We start from the raw sequence: 12,494 nt of genomic DNA, 5'->3' as shown, positions 1-12,494 counted from the left end.
TGAGGCACACCGGTTGTAGTAAGTCTATCGAGCTTTGGATTCTGACTGAGGACTCTTTCGTAGTGAAACATCTGACTAGACCCTTAGTACATTGTCGGTCCCAGACCATGCTAGTATAGTCACCAAGCATATAAACTTCGTACGTGCACACTGAAGCACAGCGGTTGTTGTAAGCTGCACCTCTGCTAAGTAAGGCCATGAAACCCGGTCAGTGTTGATTAGTACACTGCACCATAACGCGGTCTCAAGCATTGCACCCCGCTTGAGGGATTCTTAGTTAATTAAGGAACTGTTTGTTTAGACACATAAAGGATTGGACCGTTAGGATAACCGAACGTGTTCATGGAAGTCAGCTTGACTTGGCCATGGTGTTCTTTATGGTTGAACTGTTTTTAAGGGCCTAACTATCTTTTAAAACCATTCATTAACGAAAGCATTGAAACACATCATATCTCTCGGATATGGTAAACCATGTATTCTATTATGCTTAAGAAAGTTTAGACATTTGTGGAATGTTAATACGTCACCCAACCGAGTCGCTCAATTGGATGAGCCGTCTGAACGTGTATGCCTGTAGTCAGACTGCACGGGCGTCGGGGGTAAGGGACGTTGCTGTCTATTTAGAATCTTCAAGCTTAGCGCAGTACCCAGTGACATGTCTTATGACAGGGGCGTTTAGGACCAGTGTAATGAATACAAGGCCTCTGCCTATTCATGAGCCAGCATTCCATAATCTCGGCAAAGTAACTGATGAAATCATAGTATGCACTTACTTTAACCTTATCTGAATTATAAATTTTATCTCATTTACTTTATCTGTCTTATAAATTAGAAAATCCCAAAAAATTAAGTAACCACTACTCGTTCATAACTATCTTAGGCTTAAATATAGGTTCGATTCTACTGATATCTCAAAAATACGACTCTAGGTCATACTTCCCTTACTCATACTAAGGAGTAGTATGATTTAGGCCCCGCTAAATATAAATTTAAAACAGTACCCCCCTCTTGGTGGTTGATTCTGACGTGTTGCGACCTAACAACACCGCACAAATAAAACCGTCCGTTTTGGCAATATCAAGAGGGAAGCTAGTTTTTGGCGCTGCTGCCGGGGAACTGGTATCAGACAATACTGCTCTCTATCAAACTTATTCACAAGCATTTAGTGGTGTCTAAGAAAGACAATTTTACACGGACTTGGTTGTTGGATTTTTCGAACAGTCTCCAATTATATTGGGACCAAAAGGATCCTGCCTCTCCGTAGTCGGCCTGGCCACTTGGTTTGTTGAATAGTTCGTGCGGAGCTCTGTTATCGAAATACCAGGGAATCAGTAGCCAGAACCAAAAACATATTCAACCTTAGGATAGTTAGTTAAATTAGATTACTTTAAACTAGACTACTTTAGATTAGACTACCTTAGATTAAGACTACCTTAGACTAGCTTAGCTTACCTTAGATTACTTTAGAAGTTTAGTTTATCTGTTTAAAATTAAAAACAAAAAGGCATACCCAGTGTATTGAAATGTCCCGTTCTTATTGATTAAAAACGTTCCATATTAATTGATTTCGTTGCGAGGTTTTGACCTCTATATGATACGTTTTTCAAAGACTGCATTCATTTTTAAAACAAACCATAACCTTTATTTCATAAATAAAGGTTTGAAAAGCTTTACGTAGATTATCAAATAATGATAATCTAAAATATCCTGTTTACACACGACCATTACATAATGGTTTACAATACAAATATGTTACATCGAAATCAGTTTCTTGAATGCAGTTTTTACACAATATCATACAAACATGGACTCCAAATCTTGTCCTTATTTTAGTATGCAACAGCAGAAGCTCTTAGTATTCACCTGAGAATAAACATGCTTTAAACGTCAACAAAAATATTGGTGAGTTATAGGTTTAACCTATATATATCAAATCGTAACAATAGACCACAAGATTTCATATTTCAATACACATCCCATACATAGAGATAAAAATCATTCATATGGTGAACACCTGGTAACCGACATTAACAAGATGCATATATAAGAATATCCCCATCATTCCAGGACACCCTTCGGATATGATATAAATTTCGAAGTACTAAAGCATCCGGTACTTTGGATGGGGTTTGTTAGGCCCAATAGATCTATCTTTAGGATTCGCGTCAATTAGGGTGTCTGTTCCCTAATTCTTAGATTACCAAACTTAATAAAAAGGGGCATATTCGATTTCGATAATTCAACCATAGAATGTAGTTTTACGTACCTGTGTCTATTTTGTAAATCATTTATAAAACCTGCATGTATTCTCATCCCAAAAATATTAGATTTTAAAAGTGGGACTATAACTCACTTTCACAGATTTTTTCTTCGTCGGGAAGTAAGACTTGGCCACTGGTTGATTCACGAACCTATAACAATATATACATATATATCAAAGTATGTTTAAAATATATTTACAACACTTTTAATATATTTTGATGTTTTAAGTTTATTAAGTCAGCTGTCCTCGTTAGTAACCTACAACTAGTTGTCCACAGTTAGATGTACAGAAATAAATCGATAAATATTATCTTGAATCAATCCACGACCCAGTGTATACGTATCTCAGTATTGATCACAACTCAAACTATATATATTTTGGAATCAATCTCAACCCTGTATAGCTAACTCCAACATTCACATATAGAGTGTCTATGGTTGTTCCGAAATATATATAGATGTGTCGACATGATAGGTCGAAACATTGTATACGTGTCTATGGTATCTCAAGATTACATAATATACAATACAAGTTGATTAAGTTATGGTTAGAATAGATTTGTTACCAATTTTCACGTAGCTAAAATGAGAAAAATTATCCAATCTTGTTTTACCCATAACTTCTTCATTTTAAATCCGTTTTGAGTGAATAAAATTGCTATGGTTTCATATTGAACTCTATTTTATGAATCTAAACAGAAAAGTATAGGTTTATAGGCGGAAAAATAAGTTACAAGTCGTTTTTGTAAAGGTAGTCATTTCAGTCGAAAGAACGACGTCTAGATGACCATTTTAGAAAACATACTTCCACTTTGAGTTTAACCATAATTTTTGGATATAGTTTCATGTTCATAATGAAAATCATTTTCTCAGAATAACAACTTTTAAATCAAAGTTTATCATAGTTTTTAATTAACTAACCCAAAACAGCCCGCGGTGTTACTACGACGGCGTAAATCCAGTTTTACGGTGTTTTTTGTGTTTCCAGGTTTTAAATCATTAAGTTTGCATATCATATAGATATAGAACATGTGTGTAGTTAATTTTAAAAGTCAAGTTAGAAGGATTAACTTTTGTTTGCGAACAAGTTTAGAATTAACTAAACTATGTTCTAGTGATTACGAGTTTAAACCTTCGAATAAGATAGTTTTATATATATGAATCGAATGATGTTATGAACATCATTACTACCTCAAGTTTAATAGGTAAACCTACTGGAAGTGACAAGAAATGATCTAGCTTCAAAGGATCTTGGATGGCTTGAAAGTTCTTGAAGTAGGATCATGACACAAAAACAAGTTCAAGTAAGATTTTTACTCGAATTAAGATAGTTTATAGTTATAGAAATTGAATCAAAGTTTGAATATGAATATTTCCTTGAATAAGAAAGATAACCTACTGTATATAACAAAGGTTTCTTGATCTTAGATGATTACTTGGAATGGATTAGAAAGCTTGGAAGTAAATTAGTAAACTTGAAGGGATTTGTGAAGTGTTCTTGAAGTGTTCTTCCTATGATGATTATAGCTTGATTCTTGAAGTGATTTTTTGATGAAGATGATGATTAACTACTGGAAAAATACGTTCATAATAGTGTGTGTGTGTTGAGAGAGAATTAGAAAGAGAATTGGAAGTGAAATGGAGTGAATGATGAGTGGTAATTGGTGAGTGGTGAGTGGGGTTAAAAGGAGTTCTAGTTAGTTGACTAGCTCATGGTAGAAGTTAAAATTGATTAGTCATACATGACATAATCAAGAGTGGAATCCCATGCTAGTTCCTATTGGTATATACTCATAGTAAGTACGTTTTGAAGCTGTGTATAATACGGGTAAGAATACGACTAGAATTCTTGATGAAAGAAAAGAATGGAAAAGTAACTGTAACCATTTTCTTTAAGTATGAGTGTTTTGATATATGTCTTGAAGTCTTCCAAAAGTATTTTAATACATCTAAATACACTACATGTATATACATTTTAACTGAGTCGTTAAGTCATCGTTAGTCGTTACATGTAAGTGTTGTTTTGAAACCTTTAAGTTAACGATCTCAATTAATGTTGTTAACCCATTGTTTATTATATCTAATGAGATGTTAAATTATTATATTATCATGATATTATGATATATTAATATATCTTAATATGATATATATACATTTAAATGTCGTTACAACGATAATCGTTACATATATGTCTCGTTTCGAAATCCTTAAGTTAGTAGTCTTGTTTATATGTATATAACTCATTGTTAATATACTTATGGAGATACTTACTTATCATAATCTCATGTTAACCATATGTATATCCATATATATATCGTCATGTCGTTTTTACAAGTTTTAACGTTCGTGAATCGCCGGTCAACTTGGGTGGTCAATTGTCTATATGAAACATATTTCAATTAATCAAGTCTTAACAAGTTTGATTGCTTAACATGTTGGAAACATTTAATCATGTAAATATTAATCTCAATTAATATATATAAACATGGAAAAGTTTGGGTCACTACAGTACCTACCCGTTAAATAAATTTCGTCCCGAAATTTTAAGCTGTTGAAGGTGTTGACGAATCTTCTGGAAATAGATGCGGGTATTTCTTCTTCATCTGATCTTCACGCTCCCAGGTGAACTCGGGTCCTCTACGAGCATTCCGTCGAACCTTAACAATTGTTATCTTGTTTTGCTTAAGTCTTTTAACCTCACGATCCATTATTTCGACGGGTTCTTCGATGAATTGGAGTTTTTCGTTGATTTGGATTTCATCTAACGGAATAGTGAGATCTTCTTTAGCAAAACATTTCTTCAAATTCAAGATGTGGAAAGTGTTATGTACAGCCGCGAGTTTTTGAGGTAACTCAAGTCGGTAAGCTACTGGTCCGACACGATCAATAATCTTGAATGGTCCAATATACCTTGGATTTAATTTCCCTCGTTTACCAAATCGAACAACGCCTTTCCAAGGTGCAACTTTAAGCATGACCATCTCTCCAATTTCAAATTCTATATCTTTTCTTTTAATGTCAGCGTAGCTCTTTTGTCGACTTTGGGCGGTTTTCAACCGTTGTTGAATTTGGATGATCTTCTCGGTAGTTTCTTGTATAATCTCCGGACCCGTAATCTGTCTATCCCCCACTTCACTCCAACAAATCGGAGACCTGCACTTTCTACCATAAAGTGCTTCAAACGGCGCCATCTCAATGCTTGAATGGTAGCTGTTGTTGTAGGAAAATTCTGCTAATGGTAGATGTCGATCCCAACTGTTTCCGAAATCAATAACACATGCTCGTAGCATGTCTTCAAGCGTTTGTATCGTCCTTTCGTTCTGCCCATCAGTTTGTGGATGATAGGCAGTACTCATGTCTAGACGAGTTCCTAATGCTTGCTGTAATGTCTGCCAGAATCTTGAAATAAATCTGCCATCCCTATCAGAGATAATAGAGATTGGTATTCCATGTCTGGAGACGACTTCCTTCAAATACAGTCGTGCTAACTTCTCCATCTTGTCATCTTCTCTTATTGGCAGGAAATGTGCTGATTTGGTGAGACGGTCAACTATTACCCAAATAGTATCAAAACCACTTGCAGTCCTTGGCAATTTAGTGATGAAATCCATGGTAATGTTTTCCCATTTCCATTCCGGGATTTCGGGTTGTTGAAGTAGACCTGATGGTTTCTGATGCTCAGCTTTGACCTTAGAACACGTCAAACATTCTCCTACGTATTTAGCAACATCAGCTTTCATACCCGGCCACCAAAAATATTTCCTGAGATCCTTGTACATCTTCCTCGTTCTAGGATGTATTGAGTATCTGGTTTTATGAGCTTCTCTAAGTACCATTTCTCTCATATCTCCAAATTTTGGTACCCAAATCCTTTCAGCCCTATACCGGGTTCCGTCTTCCTGAATATTAAGATGTTTCTCCGATCCTTTGGGTATTTCATCCTTTAAATTTCCCTCTTTTAAAACTCCTTGTTGCGCCTCCTTTATTTGAGTAGTAAGGTTATTATGAATCATTATATTCATAGATTTTACTCGAATGGGTTCTCTGTCCTTCCTGCTCAAGGCATCGGCTACCACATTTGCCTTTCCCGGGTGGTAACGAATCTCAAAGTCGTAATCATTCAATAATTCAATCCACCTACGCGGCCTCATATTCAGTTGTTTCTGATTAAATATATGTTGAAGACTTTTGTGGTCGGTATATATAATACTTTTGACCCCATATAAGTAGTGCCTCCAAGTCTTTAATGCAAAAACAACCGCGCCTAATTCCAAATCACGCGTCGTATAATTTTGTTCGTGAATCTTCAATTGTCTAGACGCATAAGCAATCACCTTCGTTCGTTGCATTAATACACAACCGAGACCTTGCTTTGATGCATCACAATAAATCACAAAATCATCATTCCCTTCAGGCAATGAAAATATAGGTGCCGTAGTTAGCTTTTTCTTCAATAACTGAAACGCTTTCTCTTGTTCATCATTCCATTCAAATTTCTTCCCTTTATGCGTTAATGCAGTCAAGGGTTTTTGATGTTAAAGCAGAGGGGTATAAAATACTATTAATTTTTACCAGAAAATACTATTAAATACGATACAATTTTACACAAGATATTTATTTATTTATAGAATGGATATACTTAAACCTTGCTACAACACTTATAGGCAGTGTACCTAATCGTACAGTAGTGTAGTTTTTAGTAAGTCCGGTTCGTTCCACAGGGAAATCTTTAAACAAAGCTCAACGCTATATTAGTTTACTTTTATAAAAATACAAATATATATATAAGTAATATTATTATTATAAAGGGGGGGTTTTTACCGTTTAATGACCGGTTTGTCGATTTTAAGATTTTAGTCGCAGTTAAAACCTAATGTAAAATATAAAATAAATACAAGACTTAAATTAAAGCGTAAAGTAAATAACGATAATGAAATTGCGAATAATAAAAATGCGATAAAATTAAATTGCGATAATTAAAAGTACGATAATTAAAAGTGCGATTAAATAAAATAACAATAAATAAAAGTGCGATAATTAGAAGTGCAATTAAATATAAAATAAAGGAAATTAAATATGAAATAAAAGAATTATGCTTATTTAAACTTCCGTAATCATGATATTTGACGTGTTGATTTTAGTTTTATGCCCATGGGTTAATTGTCCTTTGTCCTGGATTATTCAATATGTCCGTCTGGTTTTTGTCCATAACAGTCCATCAGTCATAAATATAAATTGCAAGTGTCCTTGTCAAATTATTATTATACCCGAAGATAAATATTCCAACTAATTGGGGATTCGAATTGTAACAAGGTTTTAATACTTTGTTTAATGAATACACCAGGTTATCGACTGCGTGTAAACCAAGGTTTTACTACTTTGTTAACAATTACACCAATTACCCTTGAATGTAATTTCACACCTGTTTTAATTATTCTAGTGGCTATTAATCCATTCCCGTGTCCGGTTAAATGAACGATTATTCGTACATATAAATACCCCGCCCATCGTGTCCGATCGAGTGTATATGGTAATTTATAGGGACGCCCAATTGTAAATCTTTATATTAACATTAACAAACTTTCATTTAGTTAAACAAATATAAAGCCCATTAATAGCCCATAGTCTAGTTTCCACAAGTGTCGTTCTTTTATCCAAACCCCAATTATGGTACAAAGCCCAATTACCCAATTTTAGTAATTAGCCCAACATCATGATTACTTCGTTTTAAATAAGCATAATAATAACTTAGCTACGAGACATTAATATAAAAAGGTTGAACATAACTTACAATGATTAAAAATAGCGTAGCGTTACACGGACAGAATTTCGACTTACACCCTTACAACATTCGCTAACATACCCTTATTATTAGGATTTAAAATTAAAATTAAAATTAAAATATAAATTATATATATATATCGTATATATTGAGAGAGATAGAGAAATGATATATGAAATTTGATCAGAATTCGGTTGGCTTTATAGCCAGACTTGATTTTTGGGGCTCCGCGACTCGCGGCAAAATGGCCTTAAAACTCTGCGAGTCGCGGAGAGATATTTACAGCTCACACCCTTGGAGTTTCTTGCTGCCGACGGTTTTTATTATATATATATAATATATATATAATTAATATAATTAATTATATATTATATTATATTTATATACATAGTTAACTTGTAATTTTTAGTCCGTTGCGTCGAGCGTTAAGAGTTGACTCTAGTCCCGGTTCCGGATTTTCGAACGTCCTTGCGTACAATTTAATATCTTGTACTTTGCGTTTTGAATCTTGTACTTTTGTAATTTCGAGACGTTTCTTATCAATAATTGGAACCTTTTTGATTGTCTTTTGTACTTTTGAGCTTTTTGGTCGTTTGTGTCTTCAATTCGTCGAATCTGTCTTTTGTCTTCACCTTTTATTATTTAAACGAATATCACTTATAAATAGAACAATTGCAACTAAAAGCTTGTCTTTCTTGAGGAATAATGCTATGAAATATATGTTCGTTTTTAGCATTATCAAATATTCCCACACTTGAGCGTTGCTTGTCCTCAAGCAATATTGTCTTGAAATACTAGAATCACTTCTTTATTCTTCACACTTTGTACATCAGTGATTTCTATACGGCGGTATAAACAATGGTAGTAACGATATGGTTTACAGTCCCACATGACTATAAAAATTTAGATCCATTAAGGAAATTGGATCTTTATGAAAACATTTGATCTTTTGAAAATTAAATCTAGTTTTTACCCTAGATAAGTTTTCCGGAATAACCCTTTACCGGTGTTTGCAAAATATTTTTGTGGGTTTGGTGGGTTTCAGATTTGAAAATTTTAGCTCAAAACTTGCGGTTTTGTGTCACCCACTTGCTAACCTTGTATTTGGAAAGCAACACGTCCAGTTTACTTGTTCCGTATATTACCTTTCGGCAAACTACCGTCCGGTTGTAAAGGAAAGCGTTGAACAAGCAACTGTTAAGGCAATGTCCCGTGACATGCTTTTGATTATGGTCTATAACGTGTCGGACGCAATTACTATCCTTGGTAGGAGCAATAGTAAAGCTCACCCTTATAATTTTTCGGTCTGGCACAAGGTCCTGTCTTTGACCATGCTATGCAACCACCGTTCTTACGGTTGACACCCGATTTAGTTCAGGTGACCTAATGAATTCCAGGTGAATTCCTAGGATTTTACGTTCAATCGTAATGAACGCATTGAAAATAGGGTTTTCAGAAAACAAATCGGTTTGTAATTTTTGATCAAAGTATTTTCTCGTTTAAGCTCGAGTTTAGATATCATTGAATTCCATGAGTTTGAATTCTCAATCTTTAAGGTCAATCTCTAGGATTGAGTAATATCAGTCTTAAAAGCTGATTTTTAATCTTTAAGGAGATTATCCTTTTTGGGGATCTGATTCATTAGTCTTATCCAGCTAATTTGCACGGTGCCCCCCATTGTACGAGATAAATCCTTCTCATGGTTAGGATAAATCTGACCACTTGGCGACCCTGTTTAATGCTGAGGTCCGTGGATTTCCTGCTGATTTTAGTGATGACTTTTCTAGATTTTTCGTCAACCTACAGCTGGTCTGGACGACAACTTCATGACCTAAATCAAGAAGCGCGTTTCTTTTTCGGAAGACTTTACTTCCTTTTAATGATGGAATTGATTCATCGTGTAGATCCATCTCTTCTTTTCTTTCATTGGGTAAAACAGTTTAGTTTAGTCCAAAGCAAAAGTATTTTCAGTTATTTGTTACAAATATATGTGACATATGTTTAAAATAACTTGGTAAATTTTCCCACACTTGGCTTTTTATTTTTCTTTTTATCGTCCTCTATTCCATTTTAAATGAATTTTAACATTTTAGTTTGTTTCTCAATTTATGTCCTTTCCGAGGTAACAATAATTTCGGTGTTAAAACCTAGTTTTATCGTTCATAAATATGTATAAACATGATTTTGAATTCATTTAATTGAAAATTTTGAAAAATTTTACTAGAATTGGGTAGTCAGTATATAAGACTAGGGCTGTTCTTTTTTATCAGAGAGCACTAGATTCTAATACAACTACTGCTTTACTAGTATTTTTAATGGTAACCAAGTGTTTAATATAAAAATTTTAAAATCCGAAAGAATTTAATCCCTTCCCACACTTAAGATCTTGCAATGCCCTCATTTGCAAGAAATCAGTAACAATTTATATTATTGAGGGTGATTTGTGTGAAAATGATTAAATTTTTACCAAAGTTTCCAAATATATTGGCGTTTTTTTGCTGAATGCTAAATGGTGCACATCATTTGTTCATTCCGTCTTGTTGTTATTTCACATGTATTTTGCATCTTGTCGTCAAAATTAGTTGCTTTTGCTGAACTTAATGCCAGTCTTTGAAAATGCGTTGTTTTACCCTGTTGTGTACATAAGATAAACTGCAAACATATATACATATTTTTGAAGTTTGGTATATTACCCCACATTCAAAAATTATTAAAATCTAAGAATAAAAGTTAGATAATTATAAAAATGATTACAATATTAACAAAAGTATTAAACATATCAATAATTACAAATTACAAAATAAAAAAATAATAATAAGTAAACTAAGGATGATATTGGTACCAATAGGGATTCCACGCATAACCATAAGTGCTATAGAATGCTTCGGCAGGGTCATACGTAGGATATGGTGGCTGCATCTCTATCGACCAAGGAGGGAAGACGGGTTTCGGTGTAGGAATATAGTTTCTACCTATATGTTGGCAATGCGCTATGATCTGGTTCTGATGAACTTGCCAATCTTCAAATGCTCTCTGTCTAGCATTTTCGTATTCCTGAGAAGCTATAAACCTATGCATTTCTTGCATCTCATTCCCCCCTCCTACATTACCTTGTTCCTGGTTTCTCTCTACCTGTGGATGTCTACCATTGTATCGTACTGCGGCGTTATTTCGCCGCTTCAAAACTTTCGCACCATGGTATACATTTAAACCTATAGTGTCGCGGGGTTCCGGCTCTTCTACTAATAATCCCCCCCGACTTATATCCACACCGAGATATTCACCAATCAAAGTAATAAAAATACCACCTCCTATTATGCTATGTGGACGCATCCCTCGAACCATAGCTGATAAATAATAACCCACACAATATGGTATACTTACAGCGCTGTGTGGGTCTCGAATACACATATGGTAAAACAAATCTTGTTCATTTACCTTTTCTTTGTTTTTACCCCTTTGTGTAATCGAATTAGCTAAAAACCTATGTATTACTCTTAATTCGGCTCTATCTATATCCAAATAAGAGTAGTTTCCCCCTTTGAAACGGTGATGGCTTGTCATTTGACTCCACACACCGTGTGTATCAAAATTTTCATCTATTTTCCTACCGTTTAGTATCAATCCTCTACAATCGGCAGACGCTAACTCCTCAGGCGTATATATACGTAAAGCCTGAGCCATGTCCAGTAAAGACATGTGGCGCATCGAACCGCCTAACAAAAATCTAATAAAAGAACGATCGGTTAAACTAGCTACCCGATCATTCAACTCTATACTACATAACAACTCTTCACACCATACTTTATATACAGGTCTGCGTATGGTGAATAAACATATCCAGTCATTAAAAGAAGAATTACCATACCTCTGTACTAGTAATTCCCTAATTGGCCCGGCCAATTCTACAGCTTCTAAGGGTCCCCATTCTATGACCCTCGGTACCTCAACAACCTTAGAGTGAAGAGTATGCAAACCCCGTTGATATTTTGGATAATCTATCCAAAGTCTGTCAAATCGCAGGTTCGGGTGCAACTGTTCCAAGTGCATATCTGAAAAGGTCATGACTGGATGAGGTACATCCTGCTTGTAGTAGTTATCTACCTCCTGTTGTTCCAAGTTCTCAGCAGGAGCATGGCGGGCTTGGGATGAAGATTCACCCCTTTCATTCTGCAAAACACATCAAACACAAATTTTGTGCATCCAAATATGCATTAGTGTTAGCAAAATCATCAATCAAAATAATTACAATGACATTATCAATTTATATCAAACTTAAGCTTATTTTCACATTTTTATCAAATCTACACTTTTTCAAATAAGCATATATGAAAATTTTCGCCAAGTTCATAAGCATTCAACTCAAATAACATGTCAAAATAATCATTACTAGCAAATAAACAAGTCTCAAATGGCATTATCTTTCAAAAATCAAGTTCATGAATTTTGG

The sequence above is a fragment of the Rutidosis leptorrhynchoides genome, chromosome 6, assembly GCF_046630445.1.
Source record: "Rutidosis leptorrhynchoides isolate AG116_Rl617_1_P2 chromosome 6, CSIRO_AGI_Rlap_v1, whole genome shotgun sequence".
Taxonomy (NCBI): Eukaryota; Viridiplantae; Streptophyta; class Magnoliopsida; order Asterales; family Asteraceae; genus Rutidosis; species Rutidosis leptorrhynchoides.
Note: the sequence above shows the minus strand (reverse complement) of the source record.